Source organism: Camelus dromedarius, chromosome 19 (genome assembly GCF_036321535.1).
Source record: "Camelus dromedarius isolate mCamDro1 chromosome 19, mCamDro1.pat, whole genome shotgun sequence".
Lineage (NCBI taxonomy): Eukaryota > Metazoa > Chordata > Mammalia > Artiodactyla > Camelidae > Camelus > Camelus dromedarius.
Window position 1 is genome coordinate 13152934 of NC_087454.1, and position 23310 is coordinate 13176243.

A 23310-nucleotide genomic window follows, 5' to 3' on the forward strand; every position below is an offset into this window, starting at 1 on the left:
TTACCCTTCCTCTCCCTTCTGATTGTTCCTTCAGAATTAATGCACAAGACAGACCCAGTATTTAGCTTCCTATTTGGCCTACTGGGTACTAACAGAACAAGGATGATGTCACCTCTGTCTGGCTCACTTTCTCCTCTGCACACTGGCTCCGACAGGTAGCGGGTGGGGCATGAACAAAGTGGCAGTCAATCCAAAGAAATGCAGAGCTAAATGCTGTTGCATCAATTGGATACAGAAAAAGCAAAACGTAATATAATATCCTTATCTCATAAACAAAACTATTTTTGAGACCAGTGCCTCTTAAACTTTAATGTGCACAGGAGGGTGTTGTAAATTGCTGTTGGAGGACAGAGGGAACACAAAGTGCCCACCAAACTGAGAAGGTATCCTGAGACCGAAAACTGGGGGAGGCCGTTCAGTATAATCAGTGGATCAGTTTATTATAGGGTAACTGACTCACAGGGTGGGATTGGGTGGGCGAGGATTTGGAAGCATTCACAGCTGCACTCTGCCCCAACAAGGGGCCACTGGGACAGTTTTATAGTTAGCCTAGGGTATAGGGGTAGATGCTTGGAAACAGTACATGCATTCCTAAGTCAGGATTTATCAATGAGTAACTAGTCTCATGGGTGCCAGGAATACGTCAGCAGAGGTCTTCATCATTGTTTGGGGACTAGCAGAGCATAGAGGCCACCTGGTCCTAATGATTATTAAACAATATCTATTAACTACAAAGCCCTTCACAACAGAGAAGTGATTTACCACACAGTACAGTCCTGGGACGGGTCAGTGGAAGGACAGGAGGGACTCTGCTTGCCCGAGATGGCATTAGTTATGCTAACAGCAGTCAAGCTGCAGACATGAGGAGGGCTGGAATGGGTCCTCAGACTCTGCCTTTATGAAAAACTCTAAGGTAAGGTTGATGCTGCTGATTTATGGAACATACTTTGAGTGGTGAGATTCTAGATATACAGATTTCTAAATCCACACAAATGTAACTAATTATTAGGAAAAAATGTAGGAAAACATTTTTATAATGGGAGGGTCAGAATTTCTATAGTAGGTTTAAAGAAAAAGACAAACAGGTTTAATGCAGAAAAAGTTTAAACTTCTTTCTATACAATGAAAACTTCTATATGATAAACTTGAAGACAAATAAAGAAACCGATAGTGTATTTCCAACATTTATAACAAAGCTTCCTATTCGGAATATATAAAGAACTCCTTCAATTCATAAAAAAAGACTGAAATCACAGAATTACAATTTGGCAATAAACATGGAAATTTCATCAACCTTTCTAGTGAGGAAAGAAATGCATATTGAAACCACATGAGATATTTCCTATTCACCCAGTTGTCAAAAATTAAAAACAATGTTATTTGGCATTTTATAACTTGTCATTGTTAAGTTTAAGGCAATATAGCTCCAAAAGAGGGAATTTTTTTAATCATAGAGTCCATTTAAAGATGAGGAAACCGATACTTAAAGATATGAAATGATTTGCCCAAAATTATTGACTGTAATAGTATTTAGAACAGCGTCTTCCTCGCTGGCAGTTTAGTTTTGGAGATAAGAGATACCAGAGTTAAAAATTTCAGTGACACACTGCTGTCCTTAAGACAGCAAGATTTGTCATTCTATGCCATTTATCATTGTTGGTAATGCTGCCAGTGCTTTGTTTTCTATAATGATGAAAATGTAGAATTCACCTGTTCTGATCATATCTTCTTTATGCATATTCATAGTATATGTATATATAAGTCATTGAGATCATATTGTGAAATAACTGTATAAAACATTACCTAAAAGTAAGCATTAGCATTATACAAAAATATTTTCACTGTTAAGAAAATAGAACTTTAATAATTTCTTAATGTTTCATCACACAGTAGAGTATGTCATAATTTGTTCAACTCTTCCCCAGCATTGGACATTTGGCTGTTCCCTCCTCTTCTTTGCTTTTGCTATTCTAAATACCATCTTGATAAACAAATCTACGTTGACAACTCAGTTTTATTTCTTTAGGATAGCCACTGAAAAGCAGAATGTGAATCAAAGGGCGGAAACATTTTTAAATCTTTTGATATATATCAGCAAATTCCTTTCTAGAAAGTTTATGCCAATTAAGGCATGCACGTGTACAAATAGTACCATTTTTAACTAAATAACGTGACTGCTAAAAAAAAAAAAAACTCAGTCTAAGTTTTTAGTTTATTAACCACTAGTGAGGCTGAACAAGTTTGCAAGTTTATTAACCCATTTGTTTTCCCTGATGAGAATTTTCATCCACTTCCTCTGCCCTTATGGCTGTTGGATCTCAGTGTCTTCTTTTTGCCCAGATATACTTTTTAGCTATGTAGAATGTTCAGTTAGGTCCATCATATTTGTGGCAAGTGTTTTTTCCCCACATGTTGCCCATTTTTTTTCTTTTTCATTGAGGAGGTTTTCTGAAAGGCCAGTAGTTCTATACTTTTTGATCTGTAACAAATTCTTCTCCAGTCCTAGTGCTACCCTGGCAGGTCCAGGTGCTCCTGCTCCCGATATTAAACAGCAAGAGCCTTCTAATGATCTCCTCTTGCCATCTCTTCCCTCCCGAACCCATCCTGCTGGACGGCACCAGATACCTCATCCTGAAACCTGTTCTGAATCATCTTAACAACTTGCTTGCAGGCAGCATCAATGACTTCATGCTGATAAACCTGCATTTGCCTACAGAGAGAATCAGGACCTTTTCTACCCTTATCCAGATCAGGAAATGGTAATTACTTAATTCCCTCTGGATATCTCTATTAAGGACTCAAGCCCAGGCTACTCTCTTCCCAGGGTTACTTTAAGCAGATTTCCAAAAAATTCTGTCTTTCTCTTTTCAAATCCATTTATTGATTAGTCCAAAGAAGCTACCAGTTCCTATCAAATCAAATTGGCCCCTGACTTAAATAAAACCTTTTGTTCCCTGATCACTTTCCCGTCACACAGCGTGGGAGCCTTGTTCTGCTCTGAGCTATGCTTCTCTTAAATCAGTGCTTTTAGTTAACATCTCCTGAGTGGTTAGACAGAGGCACCCCTCGCTGTTCTTGAGACTAGACTAGAGTTATCTGTTCTGCCAAACACCAGAGACACACTGTCTCCTCCAGAAGGTCACCTCTAGGTCATTCTCGTGAAAGGAGGGGGTTAAGTTGAAGAGAATGTGACAGCCAGAGGGCTGGTCTCAAAATGAAATGTGAGTCCCTGGGGTCAACTCACCAGGGTGCCTGCAAGTGTCTAGAGAAGTGAAAAAGTCTCGTCAAGGACAGAGATGGAGTCAGCAGCAAGGGTCCTTCAGAATGAGTGCCCCCTACTCTGCGGCCTGCGGACTTTGCCCCTCCGGAGACAGTGTCTGAAGGGGTCATAACCCATTCTTTCACCACAAAAGACACCAGACTTTTCCAGTGCCCGGAAGAATGTGGGGCTGGAGTGGGAGTCTCTCCAAGTTCATTGCCCTGTCTCCTCTCTCTCCAGTTCCCCACATCTTGGTGGGGGCAGGGGGTATCTGACTAATAGATTTGAGCCGTGTAACCTTCTGAAAATGCTAATGAGAAAGAGAAGGGCCCCAGGAAGCATCAAATGCTGACATGACTAGGGATGTGTTTGAACCTGTGCAGAGCAAGGTGGCATATTTATCAGGCAATTCTCCAAGCATGCTGGGTCTCCTTGGATGCAGCAAGCACATGAGCTCCTGGATATCACGAATTTTGTGTTTAATGGCGAGATTATTTTCAGTTTAAGTTTCTTTTGCGCCACCATCTGCTGCTACAAATTATCCAAATAGGCACAAATCTGCTTTTTCTTTGGAGGTTGTTTTTGGAGGAAGGGATGGGTCATGGGGCAAGAAAGTCAATAACTAACTTTTCTTTTTTGCTCATTCTCTGCCTCTGCTCTTTCCTTGCTCTAATCATTTCCCAATATCGTACAGAATCATAGAATTGAGAGTTGAGGAGGACCTTGGAAACCATAAGATCCAACCACCTCATTTTACAGATAAGAGAACAAGCCCAATGAGGAGAAACGAGTTGCCTAAGATCACACTTCCAGAGAGCGGAGATTCCCCCGAGCAGAATGCCCTTGCTGCCCTCCAGGTTACCAGAGACCAGCACACCTCTCCTTCACTCCGCTTTCCCTCAGCACTTTAGGGTCTGCGTGGCCCAGATGTCCCTATAACACGTGTGGTGTGGTGGCGTCCTTCTCTGGCTGTTTCACAAATATGAGCAAAAGCAAACTTTCATCTTGGACAGTTCTCAGAATTCCTCCCACCTTGCACCCTCGGGTTCCTAGCTTGTATTGGGTCCCAAGAATCATATACGATCCTCGGTGGGGACAGTACTTCTGTACACAGGTCTTATTTTCCCAGTTGGGCTGTTAAGAAATTGAAGCATTCTTCCCTGCTGTGCAAGCAATATTCAGTTTGATGGCTGAATTGAAATCTGCAATGAAAAGAATCCAAGCAAATGAGCTCAGACCGCTACACAAAGGAGGGTGCACAGGAGGGGGAAGACGAGAGGAAGGGGTGTGTGTAGGGACGATGCTATAGAAAAAGGAGGTTTTGGCTCCAACTTTGTTGCCATAGGCAGAGACTCTCCATACAGTCCTGCTGTCTTCACAAAGATGGTTTTTGCTTCACCCAATAGTCATTTTTGTCAGCCCTCCATCTCCGGCCTGGGGCTGAATCCCACAGTGCACATAAAAGGCATACCAGGACTCGAGGATTCCCCATCCTGGAAACAAATCCAAAGCTGTTGCATCCTGTGGCAAAAGCACAGACCGAAAAAATGCTGCCTGGTCACCCCTTCTCATTCTGTTCAGGCCACTGGACACAGCACTTGCCAGCTCCAAATTCACTTTTTGTCCAAAGACTCAATACATCTATTGAGAGGGTGTCCAGGAATGGCCTTTCCTCTGTCCCCTTCTGGTGCCTCCAGGCAGAAAGCCCAGCAGGCCCTGTTTTGTGAGCTGAGCCCCAGCAAGGGGAGGACTGGGCCACGTGGGGATCCCTCCTCTTCTGCATTCAGCTCTCTTGCTTTGCGTTCTTGTTCTCTGCCACAATAGTGTCCCGTTTACCGAGATCCACCTGTGCCCAGCACTATGCTGAGTACTGAGAGCAACAGGATAAAGAGAATGGGGATGTCAAGTCTTGGTAGGATTTCCAAATAGCAACATCCAGAAATCTTGCGTAGACGAAAGAATCTAATCACCAGGTACCACCAGCAGGCATCTTTCTGAATGGGGTCTTCTGCCTACAGCCTGTAGGGGAAGTGTTTTTGCCGTCTAATTCCTCCAGTATGTATAGTTGAGGATTACCTAGAATCTACTTGCTGTTTATTTGCTTTTTTGAATTTTGGACGAATTCCCTCTTTTTATTGATTTATATTCCCTCTCACCTCCTCTTTTCTCTCTGGCATCACTTCCTCCCAGTTTTCAGGGTTAAAGACACATCTTTAGCCATAGTTATATGAACATAGACAAATATTTATAAGGATACATAAGAATTTTCCTTTTTGTATTTTTTTTTACAAAAATGGGTTCATACTAGGTACATTTCCTTCTATCTTGATTTCTCTTTTTTTTTTTTTTTTAGCAATGTGTGATAAACATTCCCCCTGGTGAATGGATATAGTTCTAACTCATTCTTTTTGATAGATGCATTGTATTCCATGGTCAGGTGTACCTCAACTCATCCAATCATTTCTCCACTAATGGTCTTTGAGGTTGCTTGTACTACAAATACTGCCACTGTGAACAGTGTTGCTGAAAAGTCCTTGTTCCTATGTCCTTAAATGTTGGTGTTTTTCTTTCTCTTTCTGGCTTTCTTCACTTAGAATGATGATCTCCAGGTCCATCCGTGTTGCTGCAAATGGCATTACTTTATTCTTTTTTATTGCTGAGTAGTATTCCACTGTATAAATCCACTATAGCTTCTTTACCAGTCTTCTGCTATCCCATCAGATTTTGGACTTGCCAAGCCTCTGCAGTCACATGAGGCAATTCCTTAAAAGAAATCTCTTTGTCTTTATCTCCCTCTCTCCTGTTGACCTTTTCCTCTGGAGAAGACTAACACTTCATGCAACTAAATACATTTATTCAACAAACTGTGATTTGTGTGCCAGGTGCTGTGCTAGTGCTGGTGACAGGAGGGTGACTCAGAGAGAGCCCCTGCCTTCAGGGAGCCTGCGAGTAAAGTGAGAGAAAAGGTAAGAAGCTGGCAGAATGAAGTGTTGCAGGTGCCACCCTCATAGTAATAGGGACCCCAAGAAGGAGCAGAAAGTTTGGTGGGTGGGATCACAGGAGTTGCCTAGAGAAAAGGACAGCTGGATTGATCTTTTGCTTCTTTTTGGTGGAAGGAGTGAGCAGCAATGGTCTGTAAGGCCCAGAACCCCTGCCTGGTGACGTGGATTCACCTGCCCTGCTCTGTATCTACGGCCTAAGAGTCACACGAGAGCACCGCATGCTATGACGAGGGACCCACCTGCTGGACTTCTTGTTTATCTGATAAGAGCAGTCCTGTAAATGTCAAGTGGAAGTAGAATGAGTAAGTCACACTCCTTTTCTGTTTTTGTTTTCTCAAAGTTGGGGAAAATTTTTAATAACTGCTGTGTCCTTATATTTATGGAAATCCAGCTTATAATATATTGATGCAATATTTATAAAGTTCATTTATCAGATGTATACATTTAGAAATAGTCACTAAAACTATTCATTAATTTTTGAACAGAGACAAATGGCATACTTATTCATTATTCATTCACTTATTTACTTTAGGAAAGTTTTAAAATGAAAAAAAAAAATCTACCGTTTTTCCTTTGTCATAATGTGGTACAAATCTACATGCCATACAGGATGTAAAATATACACATGGTATGTACTTTCACAGAGTATTAGCTGAGACACCTTGTATCTTTATAAGAAATGCACAAGAATGTACCCAGGTCTCTACCACACACAAAAAAGAGACCATTTTGCCTAAAAATCTATGTTCGGGATCGAAAATTAAAATCTCTCTCCAGATCAGGTTCAGATTATTGAGAGGGAGCTGGAATTTGAAGCAGAGTCAGAAAATGGAAATATCTAACATGAATTGAGGCTAATAGCATTAAAATGTGGAGGGGTTTTAGACAATAGCAACAAAAATAAGATTTGGGAAGCAGAAAGCCTAAGCTGTTTGGTAGCAGGCTTTGATGCTGAACTTACAGGATGTAAACTCTGCCCAAAACATAAAGTTAATGAGAATAAAATATTCCCTAAGCCATCCTCTGAGAGTCATCAGTGGAACAGGAGGCATAGCAGCTCCAACCAAGCCTTCCTGGAGTGTGAGATAAATCACAGATGAAATAAAATACCTGTCTGGTTTCTGGCTCCAGCAAGAGAGACAGCTCTGGATACCCCAAAAGGCCCAGCAGGCAGCAGGATGGGCAGCGCAGCCCTTGCAAGCCGGAGCGTCCTTCCTTAGGCCTTGGCCCTCTCCGTCCTGTCAGGACAGGAGACGCACTGGGCATTTGTTTTGCAGAAACACACAACTTGGTCAGGAGTTCAAACTCTGAAAGAGAACCAGGCAGGCACTGGATAAGCTCTTGGCAGCCGCAGGTTACTTGTCACCATCACAGAGATTTTTTTTTTTTTTTTCTGTAAGAATTAGGCAGTTTGGGGGTGTGTGTGTGTGTTTAGTGGTTTAACTTTACTCAAACTAAGTATTTCCCACAAGTCTCCAGAATGAAGTCATACTCATTAAAATACTCAAAACAAGAGATAAGAACATTTTATAACCTTTCATTCGGCCCAAAAAGGATAATCACACCAAATATATACGCCATATGCAGATTTGTAACTTTTTGACAACGTAAATACTACAGGAAAGCCTCCTCTGTTTTCATTTTACAGAGTTTATTATTATTTATTTAACTTTAAAACAGTAACAGTTGATTTTAGAAGCACACGTGAAACATCTGCCTTAGCCCAGGTATTATCCTGTCTAGACTGAACACTTCATGAAGCCGGGGGCCAAGCTGAGTTTGCAAATTCAACCCCTTGCAGGGTGCTTAGAGAACACACTCACTTCAGTAGGAGGTCAGTCGGTGTTTATCTCATTTCACACTCTTAAGTCTTTAGGTATTTTTATCTCCATTTTATAGATAAAGAAACAAGTCCAAAACACTTAAATACAGCTAGTCACACAGCTAGTCAGTAACTAGTGACACCTGTGGCAATCTTTATTCAAAATGCCAAATCCCAAGTGAGATCAGAATCCTCACGTTAATAGTCCTCACAGTAATTCAGTCCTTGCCTTGGTGGGATTCACATCAGATCTGCACCCTGGGTGACGGTCACTACTCCGGGGGGCTGTTGCATGTTCTGTGAATACCCTCAGAAGGAGAGATACTGATGGCCCCACCAGCGTTCTCGCTGCCCTGGAACCAGTGTGGTTGCAGGGTGTTCACCCTCATGACCCTCTGAGACTTCGTCAGTATCATGTTCAAGCCCAGAAATGAGCAATACCCCTGCTGGGGATTTTTCTGACCACTTTAAACTTCTAAGATGATTTGGGAGGAAATTAGGAGGCAATAAGGAAAAGGACCTAGAAAAAAGTACAGATGGGAGAGGGCCAGCTCACACATGGCAGCCAAATAGCTAAGGACTGTCGCCTGCCAGATGACATGAATCCACAGAGCTCTCCTGACATTGATGAGCGCGGTGAAAACTGGACTTTGGAGGAAAGATTAAGTGGATTATTGTACCCAGGGAAGAAATGGTGGGGAAATAGCATAATAATAATAGCCTTCAGGTACCCAAGGAGATGTCTCCATTTCCACTGACCACAAAAAAGATAGGGGGAAAAAAAAGAGATTTAAAAAGGGAAATAAATCTATGCTGAAGCAGGAGGTATTAAGATTTCCAATAAGAAAACCTAATTTTATCAGTGCCCCGGCGATTCTCAAGCTGTTTGGGCTTGTCCTTCCTTTCTTTGTTTCTGTAACAGAGTTTTGAAAGTCACCCAAGGGGGAAAAAGACTGGGTGACATATGTACACACACATTCAAATGAATGGAAATTGAAATTAATTTTGTTGCCAGTGACCCAGCTAGGGTTTTACCACCACAGTCTGGCCAATAGGGCAGGCAGGGTTGGTGGCAAGGGACATTTGAGATACAGATGTCTCAACATATTCTTGTGCCTAAGCTAAAACACTCATGCTGGGGCTTGAGAGACAGAAATTTCCTGTGGAAGCAGACTTCCCACTGCTTGAGTGAGACTGGAGGTAGCAAGGTGTTCAGGAAAGAACCCAGACCAGGAGCGGGCAGACTTGGTTTCAGTTCCCTGCTCTTATTCTTTGCTATAAGACCTTGAGCAAGTTATGTAGCTTCTCTGAGCCTCAGTCTTTCTAACTGTAAAATGGGAAGATAGTGTCAGCCTTCCTGGGATGTGAGAACGGCATGAGACCAAGCACAGAAAAAGCCAGGTGTGTAGAGGACACTCAAATATTGGCTACTTTCCCTTTCTCCTCCCCAACCTCTATTAAGTTACCCCTGGGTAACTATGACATAAGGATGGCCTGAGTAGAAGGCAGTGTCCTCATGACCCCAGAGGCGTCATTTGTCTCTTGAAAATAGGAATGAAATACCTGGGTTCTGCTTTGCCAGGCAGGGAAAGTGAAAAAAATCATTCTTTCTTACTAAAGGCAATGATCTAATGCAAAGCATACATAATTAGAGGGCTGGTAATTAACACAGCTTTTCCAGTTCAGGCTGGGGACCCACTGACACCACAGGCTACTCACCATCCCCACCCCAAGGAGAGACAAAACATCTTAAGGTTCCCACCTGGGGTATTGGAGGTGTTTGGCAGAAAATGAGTCTAGAATTTGATGTTGAACTACCTCCTTCTAAATGTCAACAATTTGCAAGGACTACCTCCAGCAGAGTAGTTATATTTTACTCTCTGTTGATTAAGACTAAATAGGACAAAACGATTTAATAAATTTATATAATCACAAAAGCATCCACCTTCAAGAGACCATGCCTTTAACGACGGTGCGCTGGGTGTACTGGGGACAGTCATGCTGCCTCCCTTGCTGTGTAATTCAAGTATTGAAAAGACTTCTGGATTAATGGATAGGGTGAGCCTTTTTTAAAAAAAAAATTAAATATGGTAAATTATCAGTAGATTCACAGTGATGTTAACCTGACACGAACTCAGCATCTCAACTGGGTTTCAATGTGGCTCTTATCATCAGTGTTTCTAGGCAGCCTAATTTGGTTTAGGTGTTTTATTTTTTATTTGGTTCTATAGAGAACTGTGCGGTGAACATATTTCTCAAAAGGAAACAATGTTAATTCCAAGGGATTTCACACTTAACAGCAAAGCATTCTCTAGAGTACGAGATGATAAAGGAAGCTAAAAACTTTGTGTTCCTCTTTTCTTGCCACTCTGTAAAAACTCATGAGTCGTGCTTCAGGCTCTTTTCTGGACTCACAAAGCCCTGGGTGGTCTGTCCTTGTTGGTCTTTGCCCTGCATTTCCCAGTGTGCCCTGCCTTGCTCTCTTCACTCTGTTCTTCTTTCATTCCCTCGTGTACACAGTGCTCCCTCCTACCTCAGGGCCTTTGTACATGCTCTTCGCTTTATCTGGAATGCCCTTCCTTCTCCCATTTCACCCTGTTAACTCCCACTCATCCTTGAGAACTCAATTCAAAAGCATTTGTTCTCCAGGAAGATTTCTCTGACATCCCTGGTATGAAAGAAACTGTGTGTGTGTGAGTGTGTGTATACGTGTATGCGCATGTTTCTCTGCAGGGCTTGTGTATGAAAAGGGTAGGGAAAAGATACAGTTTATCCTAGCACCTATCTCTCATCTTCTTTGCACTTTTTGCTGTTTCTACTTTACATTTGTTTTGTAGTTTTTCTCTTTATGTCTCCCCTACTAAGCTCTAACTTCCACAAAGACAGAAACCATATCTGTATCTGTTCACTATTGTTTCCCTAATACCTGGGAAACTGCCCCGAATGTAGGAGAACCTCAGTAACATGAGGTACCTCATTTGTTGACTGACTGACTGACTGACTGAATACATACATACATGTATATAATTATTCTCTGTATTTTAAAAATCATAATTGATTAAGGGGAAGGAAGGAAGAGGAAGATATCTTAGCATAGTTAAAGGCATATGGATTAAAAAGCAGGGAATAAAAAAATCTGTGAAGATTAAGTAAAATACCTATGAAATAAAAGTTGATTGGTTCTTGTTCCTTTTATTACCTTCTTATATTGGCTTTGCAGAGACAAAGTGTGAAATTCAGCAGCACAATATACTCAAGGGTCCAGGTCAGCTGGCCAGTATTTAGAGACCTCCAAACACATTGTTTCCCCTTACAGCGAAGTGGGCAGATCTTCAGTAGTGCAGGACACAGGATGAGATTTCTAAAGCCAAAACGTGCTTCAGGAGTTAGCATTTCCATGTTGGAATATTCCCTTCATTTAAAGTCAGTCTGGAACCAGGAGCCTTCTGGATAGATAAACTGTTGTGGATTTCAACAGCATGTCTTCATTCACCCCTGGTTTCCCCTCTTTCCAAGTTATTGCGTCATTTTGGAAAAAGCTTCAAAATAGCTTTGGAAACAACTTTAAAATAGCATCCAGCGACTCCATTTATTTTATGTACACAAACAGGCAAAACCAATCTAGGCTGTCGGAAGTGAGGGCAGTGGTGACCCTTGGGGGAGGGGCCGTGACTAAAAGGGAGCTTGAAGGGTCCTGGGACGGTTCTGTGTATTGATCTGAGTACTGGTTACCCAGGTGTGTTTACTTTGTGAAAATGCATTGAACTGCCCTCATAAGATACACCCACTTTTCTGTACATATTTTATGTTTTATTCTGGCTCTGTGGAAAGTCTGTTGAGACTTAAAATTGCCCTGTTCCTCTCCTATGTTGGCTGTAATTTAAATACCAGTGTCTGGAAGTCAGTTTGTGCTTTTCTCCCTCCCCCTTTTCTCCTTTCTCCTTTCTTTCCGGCTCCGACGCCACCCCTGCAGTAGCAGGTGCGTGTGAACACACACACACAGACACACACGCACGTGTTGCAGTCACTCACTGTAGTAACCTGTGTGCAACCTGTATCCACAACTGATCTCACTTGCTTCCAGTTCTAATTTGCCAAAACTCATACTCTGGAAAATCTTCCTGTTCTTATTAAAAGGAATTTATTGCAAAAAGTTAAGTAACTCTATGTATCTCAGCCCCTTAGCATCTCCTGTCAACCTGCCTGGCCCCCCACACACACTCCATTCACACACAGCAGCCAAATGGACAGTTTCAAAAGTCAAATCACTCCTGTTATGGACTAAATGTTTGTATCCGGCCCCCAGATTCGTACGTTGAAGCCCTAACCCTCGGTGGGGTGCTCTCTGGAGGCGGGGCCTTTGGGAGGTCATTAGATGTAGATGAGACCATGCGGGTAGGCTTCCCATCATGGGATTAGTGTCCTTATAAGGAGAGGAAGAGAGACCAGAGCTCGCTCCGTGCAGTGTGCGGCCCCAGTAAGAAGGTAGCCGTCTGCACGCCAGGCAGAGGGTCCTCACCAGAACCCAACCCTGTCTGCACCCTGATCTCAGACTTCCAGCCTCCAGAACTGTGAGCAATAAATTTCTAGTCCTCTAAAATCACCCTTGGTACCCCCACTTTCTAAAATCTTCAACTTTCCAATTTTCTTAGAATAAAATTCAAGTCCCTTGTCACTTCCCGCATGCTCTTTGAGGCCCGGCTCTTGCCTCCTGTACCTTCCTGGGGTGGCACCACCCCCACGTGGGCCTCCTCCCCCTCGTCTCCTTCCTGTTCCTCATGGGCCCCTGGGCCTTGGTCCGTGTTGCTCCCTCTGCCGGGACCTCAGAACTGCAGAGACGCCCACCCCCTGTCCTTCCAAGGGCAGCGCCACGTGTACTTCTTAGCCAGGCCTTCCTTCGCTGCCCCGATGGCCAGGCTCATCCTCCAGGGCTGCCTCCTTGGCAGTGCTCAGCACTGTCTGGTATTTGTCTTTTCTTTTTTTCAGCTTTATCGAGGTATAATTAGCAAGGAGAAGCTGTGGGTGTTGTAGGTGCGCAGTTTGATGCTGATACATCAGATACTTTCCTAGCCCTTGGTTTAGCTGTGCGGCACATGCCTCCTCTTGCTAGGATGTGGGGGGTCTGTGAAGTCGGGGAGCTTCCTTGTCTTACCGCCTCTCCGCACCACCTCCCTCTGGCCCAGCAGGGGTTCTGGCACAGGCCGGGCACACAGCTCAAACTTAATGAGTGAGGGAATGCCTGAATAAACTTTAAACCGTGTTTTATTCTTTCCTCGTCATCAAGTCCCCACCCTGTACCCAGTTTCTTATCTGACACTTCCACATCTGGGTCTCTGCCCTAAATGTCTGCCTTGTACCCTGTTCTCTCCTGCCTGGTCCTTGCCTCACTCCCGTAGGCCCCGCCCAGGCGACCCTCCCATCTGCTGCCGGTCCCTCCAGGAGCTAACTCCTGCCCGCCCCGCACTTCCTGGGCTTTACCGCACCCACCCCGGCCCGCCCCTTCCCAACGCCCACCACCTGCCCGTGCAGCCACATGCCACCTGCCTCTGGATTCCTGCACAGCCGGCCGTCACACTGGCTCCCCGCAGCCTGGCACTGAGGCTGTGGCCAACACTTTGGCCAGCAGAGTCCTGATCCTGCTGCTCAGAGGACTCGGAGCTCCAAGTCAGCCACTTCCATCTGCTGCCTGTTGCTGCGCCAGCTTCCTCTTCCCCACTGTCACTCCCTGCACTGAAGTCCCAGACCAGGCAGTAACCTCCCGACCAGCCTGACTTGTCCTGTCTCCACTCCTCAACGGCTCATTGGATTACCTTCATAATTAGGAAAACCAGCCAGGAAAACATGTATGGAGCACATTTTTTGTGTAATATACACTGTCAGACACTTGAAAGGGTACCATCTTTGGATGGTACCAGAGATGACTCCTCACCCCTCGGGGCTCACGGCCTAGTAGGGGCTGATGAAACAAGTGTGCAAGGAGCTGATTTGCAAGCAAAATGCAGTGAATGCCCTGAGAGGGGATGTCAGTGATACCTGAAAACATGATTAAAAAAAAAAATGAAGATGAGTAAACCGGAGACTGGGAAGGAGTCTCAGAGACTAGAGAGGATGAACGTTAGGCTGTGAGCCCCGGTCGTCCCACTGGCCCCAGTGGCACCAGGCCCTAAGCAGATTTCCTTGCCCCAAGCAGATGCTCAGTTAATACACATAGAATGAACAGTTGACTCTGGTACAACTCCTGTTATTCTATAGAAGCGGAAACTGAGGTCCCCAAAAGTAAAACGACTTGTTAAAATGTCATAAAACTGATCAGTGTTTGACCAAAGCCCAGATCTGTCCTCCAGCCAGGGCTCTTCCATCTGCACAGTTAACCTCAGCCTTTCTCTTCTCGGAGCTAATGGGGACAATTTATTTTACCTTTCCTTTCCATGTCATGTTTATATCCTCTTAAATGTCTTCTGTAAGAGGAGAGCAGGTTAGGCAATACTTGGCGCTCAAAATAACCTTTCCCCACGTTCAAAGAGTTGGTTATAAGAGTGCCAGGCACCATGGTCTCCCTTAGCTTGCTGCCTGTGTGCTTGATTATTAAGTATTTAAAAAAAAAAAAAAAAGACAACGGCACATGGTGCCACCTGGCTGGAAAGAATGTACACACTCTGCTGTTTTCCTATTGACTTTTTTCCTCTTGGCATGGTGTCATGAACTAAAATATGGCATTTTCCCAAAAGAACTCTGTATCTCTGTAATATACTCCGTAATCTGCATATTGTGAGCGTTCAGAGCACACACATAAATATGGCTATGTTGGGTTTATTTTTATTGTGGTAAAATACACATAAAAGGTACAATTCAGAGGCATTTAAACACATTGTCAGTGTTGTACAACCATCACTGCCATGCAGCTCCAGGACTTTTTCATCTTCCCAAACAGAAACTCTACCTACTAAACACTAACTCCCCGTTCCCTTTTCCCAAGTCCCCGGCTACCACCATTCCACCTTCTTCCTCGTGAGTTTGACTACTCTAGGTACCTCATACAATATTAGTCCTTCATGCATAGCTTGTTTCATTTAACATAATGTCCTTAAGGTTCATCCATGTTGTAGTGTGTGTCAGAATTCCCTTCATTTTCGTAGCTGAATGGTATTCCATTGTATGTATAGACCACGTTTTGTTTACCCATACACCTGCGGGTGGACACGTGGGTGGCCATGAATATTGAAGTACAAGTATCCGTTTGAGCCCCTGCTTTCAATTCGTTTGGGCGAAATTGCTGGGTCATACGGTAATTCGATGTTTAACTTTTTGAGGCACCACCACCTGACTTCCCACAGCAGCTGCACCATTTTACATTCCCACCAGAAAGGTGCAAAGCTCCACTGTCTCTGCACCTCCCCAACACCGGCCATGTTCCCTTTTGCTTGGGATTTCTTTTTGGTTTTATCTTTTTGATAATGACTACCCTAATAGGTGTGAGGTGGCATCTCATGACAAGATCTTGACTGTGTGTGTGTGTGTGTGTGTGTGTGCACGCGCGCACATTTTACTAAAGATAGAAAGAGAGTAGCTTCCTCTCTTGGGGCTGGGAAAGACCTCTGGCAGCAGATCCTGAGCCCCGTGCTTTCGGTAAGCCCTGGACATCAGCTCCCAGAGGGAGGACATAACTCTTGATTTTGGCCCAGAGGCTGTGAGCAAGTTCACAAAAGTTTACAGAAGCACGTTAGGCTGAGAAGCTGGCATCTTTCCATCTCTTTTCAAAGTCACTTCCTCAAGATTCTTCAGGAGGGAGAGGGAGTGGGGTGCAGGGAAGAGGAGACAAAGGATGAGGATCGTACATCAGAGCCCAGTACAGCCAAGCAGAGGGTCACATGGGCCCACAGGACCTTTCTTAGGATGAGGGATTGGGCTGCTCTCACTGAGTTGCCAAAGCCAATTATAGGACCTTCAGGGTCCAGCTCAGACTCAAAGATAGAATCAGCTTCTAACAGGGGAGATATCAAGAATCCGGGTAAGGTTACTGGGGAGGTCAAAACCTCAGAGGTTAGGATCTGGATTAAAGTGGAGGCAAAACAACAGGAAACAAGGTCAAAAAACCAGAAGCCCCAATTTGAGCTTCTAAATTGGGATCAGTTACACAGGAAATCGGAGGCAGAAAAAATTGAGGAGGCAGTAGAGCTCAAGGTCACAGCCTAAGACCTGTTAGGTGCACAGAAGCAGATTTCCAACATTGTTGTGGGGTCCACCAACATCCCTGGCTATGCCTGGGGGCATGTCTTCTTCCACCCAAATGACAGCCACTCCTGTGGGCCCACCTGCTGTCCTCCTGGAGGTCGGTAGTACCCTCGAGGTCTTTCCAAGGAGCTGTAAAGCAAACCATAGTGTTTATTTCCCATTTCTTTAGTGGAGTGAGCAGAGCAAATATAAAAGTTAAGAGTTCTGCCCCGAAAATGGACCTGCCACCAAACACAAGGAGAAAGATGTTAAGACTGGTTATAGGAAGCAATGGATCCTAGAGAAAAGATTTTGGAGACTTTGGGTGGTAGGTGGGATTCTAAGATGGCCCCCACGATGCCCACCTCCTGATGTGCATGTAGAATCCTCTCCCCTTGAGCATGAGTGCGGCCAAGGAACACGATGGGCTGTACAAAAGGGGGATTGTCCTGGGTGGGCCTGACCTAACCGGGGGGGGGGGTGCTTTAAAAGAAGATGAAGCCTCAGAGGGAGATTCTCCTGCTGGCTCGGAAGAAGGTGAACACCACAATGTGAACTGCCTCTGGGGCCACATGGCAAGGTGGTACAGGCAGCCTCAGAGCTGAGAGAACTCCCCTGCTGAGAGCCAGGGAGGAAACAGGAACCTCAGTCTCAGTCTGCAAGGAAGTGAATTCTGCCCACAACCTGCAAGTGCTTGGAGGATGTCCCAAGCCCCAGATGAGGTCACAGCCCCTGCCGACACCTTGATGTCAGCCTGTGAGACCCCAAGCAGAGGACCCCGCTAACCCATGCCTGGGCTTCTGACCCAGAGAAACCAGAGTCAGAATCTGTGGAAACCTGTTAAGCAGCAATAAAAAATGAATACACCTTACCTCCTGGGTGGAGGACATAAGCAGTAGGTATAACCTGAACCTTGAGCATCTTTGGCTTGTTCTCTGTGATGTGGAACAATAGATCAATACTCACATCATAGACTCATAGATCCGCGTGAGACCTCAGAGAGCACCTCTCCAACCCTCAACGAGGCTTAAGTGACTGGCTCAAGGCCACGCTGCTAATTAGTGGCAAATACAGTTGTCAGACTTCAACGTGCCCTTACCTGGTCATAATTCTGCTGTAAAATGGATCAAGGATGCAGAGTATTAGAAACCACGGGAGTCTTCAACCTCTTGTTGAAGCCTCTCTATGTCAGACAGGAGGAAACTGAGGCACAGAGATTCCAGGGGATTTGCAATGTTCTTTCCAATTCACAAAGCCCCATCAGAGTGGCAGGTGCAGCCACATAACAACTGCCCTTCCAAATAGAAGTCAGCAGCGTGTGCCAAAAATTGAGCTCCAAATTAATAAATAGCAAATAAGACGCATAAGAGATACCCGAGCTCCCCTGACAGCCAATCAAGTTGCTCCCAGCTCACACGGGACATCGTTACACGGTCACTAAAATGCCCAGGGCTTTATCCTCTACAGGAAGACACGGCTGCTCTGAAGGAGAAAGTGGGGAGGGCCGGGCGGTGGAGGGAGGAATACGTTTGTTAGGTTTTTTTTTTTTTTTTTCAGAAGCTTAGAAACAAAAGAAAATACTGCCTCTTCGCCAGTCAAGGACCTTTTGTGGAGGTTGATGTATGTCAGTCAGGTTTGTGTGTGTGTGTGTGTGTAACCGAATGGCCTGTCACAGCCTCATTTTCCACAATGCAAGTCTCCCCTAACTGATAACACTCTAAATAACAGGTGAGTGACTCCTGGCAGGAAGGAGATTGTCTGACCTCATTGTTTGCCTTTTCCCCCCCTCTTTGTTCTTCACAAATAAAGGTTTTTTTAATAAACTGAAAGGTCCTCCGCTCTTGCCTGATGATAAAATGAAAGGAACCAGTGAGGTATGGTACAACGTGGCAGCAAAAAGGGAGAAGCTCATCAGAAAATAACAAAGGTGCAAGTTAAAGATAAGGCAGCTGTCAGAGATTAATCCTGCCCGCCTGATTGTTTTCTTTAATACCGAAGCCTGCAACAGCCAGCGATAAGTTTGCTGAGTAATTTGGTTTTTGGTGAGGAAATAAAATTCAGGTAGGCCCCGTAATTGATTTCCCTTTCTTTAGTTTTCTAAACATGAAACAACAACAACAACAGCAACAAAGCCCGGCATGGCTACACCTTCTTTCTTCCAGCTGCACTGCCCGTGCCGTCCTCTCGACCGGGGCCACCCTCGTCACCCCAGAAGCGTCCAAAAGGAGGGTAGGAGTGAGCAAGAAAAGTTCCCCTCTCCCAGCAACGGGAGGGGCAGCTTACGTGGAATCTTTATGTACACATCCGTTGGGGACTGCATTGTGGCCCCCCCTCCAGTTAAGGATGTGGAGATCCTTGTCCTTGCTACCGCAGAAGGCGACCTTATTCAGAAAGAGGGTCTTTGCAGATAAAGCTACAATGAGGTCTTGAGGGTGCACCCTAATCCAGTCTGACTGGCATCCTTGTAAAAAGGGAACTGTGGGCATGGCACCTGGGGAGATGCCACGGGAAGATGAAGGCAGAGATCCGGGTGCTGCATCTATGGCCAGGAAGTGCCAATGATGGCTGCAAACTGCAGCAGCCAGGAGAGAGGCAGGGGGCAGATCCCTCAGTCTCCAGGAAGAACCAACCCTGCCGGCACCTTGATCTCAGGCTTCTGGCCTCCAGAACTGTGAGAGAACATATCTCTGCTGTTTAAGCCACCCAGTTGGTGGTGCTTTGTGACCACGGCCCTAGCAAACTAGCATGGCGTCTACCATGAATCCACACACAGGCAGCGAGGACCCCTCACCTCTAACCTGAGTGTCACATTATTCCAGTTTCGCTCGCCATCTTCACGTTCCCACCACCCACACCCCCGTCGGTTTCTCAAGAGCTTTAGGCATGACTGTGAAGAGGGCAGTCCAGGGAAAGTAAAACCTAAAGGCACATCCCTGTCCCCTCCTGCTGTGCGCGAGAGGAGCAGAGCCCTTCCCTCCCAGGACGCCAGGGCGTGTGTGGGCACGAATGCACATACCAGTGCCCTTCCCACGTGGGCACCCTCAGCCGCTTCCCCTCTGTAGTCTCAGGTTGCTGACAGCGCAACCTAGTGCCCATCCCAGAGAGTGAGTTGGGAGGCGGATGCTGCTCGGAAGCCCTGGAAGTCAAGCAGTCTCTCCGACTCCCCATCTCCTGGGTTGACGAAATCCATTTTCGTTTTTTCAGATCTGCGATATTCAAATTTGAACGCGCACAGGAATGAATCACCTGGGAATCCTGTTGAAATGCAGACTCTGACTCAGTAAGTCTGGGGTGGGGCCGCAGAGACTACATTTCCAGCAAGCACTCAGGTGATACCCACGCTGTGGGCGCTTGGACCACACCTGAGGTGCAGGGTTTAGCTCCCAGGAGGTGGAGGTGTGGGGACGGTGGCTCAAAAGTGGGGGGGGGGTCCCTATGGTGGCCCAGAGGCAAAGCTTTAACTGGGCACACAACTCCACAGATTCTGATGCTCTCTGGGCTGGGAAAGCCTTCGGTAGGGTGGAGAAGAAAGCACAAAAAGAAACATCTCGGGGGGTGAAGCTGGTGGGGGATCCCAAAAGCGACCTGTGGTGCGCGCATGCGCACCCAGGCGCAGCCACACCAGCAGCGCCGGCAGCCGCGGAGTCTTATTTATTGGGACAAAATGAACAGCCCCCAGGTTGCTCATCCAGCAGCCAATTTCTCATTTTATCTATTATGTGAATGAGATGGGAAAACAGTTTCCTGTTTCTCACAGATATCATTGACATGAAAGATGCCGACAAATTCCCTGGAAAACCGTGCAGTCACGTCGGTCCGCGGGCGCGCTGCTTTCGCGGGGAGGAATGGATGCGGCCAGGGCTGCTCTCAGGTGAGAAACGAGTCAAGCAGCGTCTTTGCAGGCATCCCCTCCCCACCCCTTGTTCACCACCCTGGAAAATGGCTAAGGGGACGACGGGCACTTTTCAGTGGTCACACTTCATGGCCGATTATTCCTTGAGGCCCAGATGATTGGCCAAGGAGTGGTTCCGTGGCTGAGGCCTTACAGGGTCCATCCTCAGCCTGGCCGTGTGGTGGCGTGAAGGATCCTCAGCGGGAAAGCGGCCCGGCCAGCAGTGCCACCTCCTCCTCCACCCACTCAAGGAGCCTCAACGGCCCACGCACTCAGTTCCCAAGGCCCCATCAACCCTTCCCCCCGGAGAAGGAAGACAGCCCTGTTTAGTGAAACTGAGAGTGTCTCGAGGAATCACAGAACTTCATGCTCATTTGGCTCAATTTTCTTTTGTTAGCAATGAAGAAACTGAGGCCCAGGGTGGAAGCCAGATCCGGCCAAAGTCACCTGGCAGGTAAACAGCTAAGCCTTTTGGGTCTGTGCGTTGGTGGAGGTCTGGGAGAAGGCAAGTCTTCAGTGGGGTAAGAGGGTTGTCTAGAGACGGTGAGATGCTCAGAAAAATCCTCCTGACTCACACTGTTCCACATTTTGGCCTGAAAACACAACACACCTGAGAGCAAGTTCTGACGTGGAGAAACAGAGAGGCAGCCCCACATGGGAGGGTCCCAAACTGGGCTGCTCATTGTAATCATTGGCATGTTTGAAAATGCTGATGACTGGGCCCCACCTCTGACGAATTGAACCTGAATCTCTCAGGTCTCACAGTCCCCATGAGCTTGTTAGGAATGCAAACTCTAGGTCCCACCCTGTCCAGCTGAGCCAGATTCCCCCACATGTTCAGGTTTGAGAAGCAAGTGTGCCCAGGCCCAATCCTAGGCCAAAGAAACTGGAATCTCTGATGGGTGAGGCCTGCCTTGGGTGGTTTTTAGAGCGGCAGGGACCATGGAGAGGACAGCGGGGCACAAAATGGAAGCTCAAAGGCCTTCAAGACACGTTGATCTGTATTCCAGTTTTGCAAAGGCCCTGGCATCTTCAGGTAAAGGAAATGTGGGTGAGGAAGTGGAGACCAGAGAGGTGGTCCGGCTCAGCTCAGTTTTATGACCTGGAGTCAATCACAGCTGGCTCCAGCCATCTAGATCAAAAGTCTGATGACCTATGTTCACTTTGAAACAGGCCAAGAGCAGCGAGATGACTCAAGCCCCAGTGCACCCTACTGGAGAGGTAAGGGAAGGGAACGAGGTGGGTGGTATATAATAGCTGTTAGAAGCAAAACTAGCTCCTAGGATCAGAAACAGCTCTGCTGCAGCTCTAGCCTTGGGCAAATTACTTAACCTCAGAGCCTCAGTTTGCTCATCTGTAAAATGGGGGAAATAACAATTCATTCATGGAGTCATTGTGACCTGTCAGGAGCTAAATGTGTGTAAAGCCATTGACGTTTGGGGTACCTATGTGCAAGAGCAGTAGCTGTAATTAGTAGTAATCCAATTTCAACTCCATGGTCATCTTGAGGAAGATTTTAAGTTAGTCAAAGACAGACGCGACGTGAACAACAGTCTTCTCTTTCCAGAGTGAAAAACTAATGTTGTGGTTTATAAATAACTCTCCTGGCTGTGGAAGACTATTATCTCTGTCTCCTCCAGGCAGGCCTGGTTTAATTCACTGCAGTGGTTTCCTACAAATGTAAAAAGAAGAACAAGGATGAAGAAAACACAAGAAAACATGAGGAGGCATTAAAATCCAAAAAGACATTAACTGACAGGGAAAAGGGAGCAAGGAACTAGGTTAAAATTATGCGGAAGACCCTCTAGATAAATACCAGAGTGAAAAGACCGCTAATTGAAGAATGAGGGAGTTTTCTTAACCAGTGCTAGCTGAGTAAAAATATAATTAGCTTTGATTCATGAAGATTGCTACAATATGACTCATTTACCAAAACAGTTACTCGCAGAATTACATTTGTTACTGTGAGAAGACCACGTGGGAGTGAGGGCTGTAGTAAATACCAAATAATGTTTCTACTTTCGCAGTGGCACCTTGAAAAGGGGTTTTGTTTCCTCATCAGCAGTTTTCTGTGACGCTGCTGCTCTCAGCAGGGCCCTCGACAGTTACCAGGAACACAGAGGCCTTCTGGAGAGATGGGAAATGCTAATGTAGCTGCTCCCAGCCCAGGCCTTGGGAAGGTCCCGCCTCGCCAGCCGGGGCCCAGCACTGTCCCGGTCTCAGACTTCTTCTCTCCCAGCGAAGTCGCAGCACCTTGGCGGCTGAGCCCCTGGCCTTGTGCCTGGCATGCTCATGTCTCTCCCCTTAGAGATTCCACACACGCCTCGAAATTGGAAGACCTTCCTTATTGTTCATTGGTTTTCCGATTGCTCTAAGAAGGGAAAGCCAGTGTTTTTCTTTTCAGATGTTTTCTCTTTAAGTCCACTGTGGAGGCTGAGGGCTGATTGCCTTAGCACAGAGCCCTTTACAGATTCAAATCTTCAGCGGGGTAGTCAGTGGTAGAGCGTGGGCTTAGCATGCATGAGGTCCTGGGTTCAATCCCCAGGGCCTCCATTAACAAATAAATAAATAAACCTAATTACCACCCCCCCCCCCCAAAAAAGATTCAAGCCTTAAACAACAATCTGTGTGCACACTTAAGGGAAGATGGCAGGAGATGCCAAGCAGAAGGAATCTCAAGGGAAAAAGGGACCTTAGAGAAGTTCTGGCCCAACCTCCTTAAGGATGGACACGGGCCTGGGGGTATGTGTGTGGAAGTGCTGAGAGGAGCCGTGTGTTTTATAAAAATAGCATGAATGGAAGGCACAGGAAGAAAGAATAAGATGCACCTCTCGCATAGGGAGCGAGCACCATAGGGAGAAACATCCAGAACAAGGCAGCGGCAGACAGTTCTGCAAGTACAAGAGTCATGAAAATAAATCCAGCTTACAAGCCTAATGAAGAACATTTCAGAGCAGGTTGAAACCCTAACTGATACAAATGAGGATCATCAGCTTCCCTGGGCTCTTCTGTTCAGTGTAGGACAAGAATCGTGCAAATAGAAGGAGATGACCAGGGCTGTGATGGCAGAATTACAACCCCTCCAGACCCAAATCTGCTTGGAGGCCTGAAGACCATCAGTGTA

General features: G+C 45.8%; 1 long non-coding RNA gene across 1 annotated transcript; it reads left to right on the forward strand.

Annotated features, from left to right (window-relative positions):
- Positions 1 to 6518: 6518 nt before the first annotated feature.
- LOC135318578 (uncharacterized) lies at positions 6519 to 21407 on the forward strand. Its single transcript, XR_010376743.1, has 5 exons — positions 6519 to 6563; positions 19499 to 19574; positions 20052 to 20165; positions 20584 to 20640; positions 21360 to 21407. It is a non-coding gene; the product is annotated as an uncharacterized LOC135318578 (long non-coding RNA).
- Positions 21408 to 23310: the final 1903 nt, after the last annotated feature.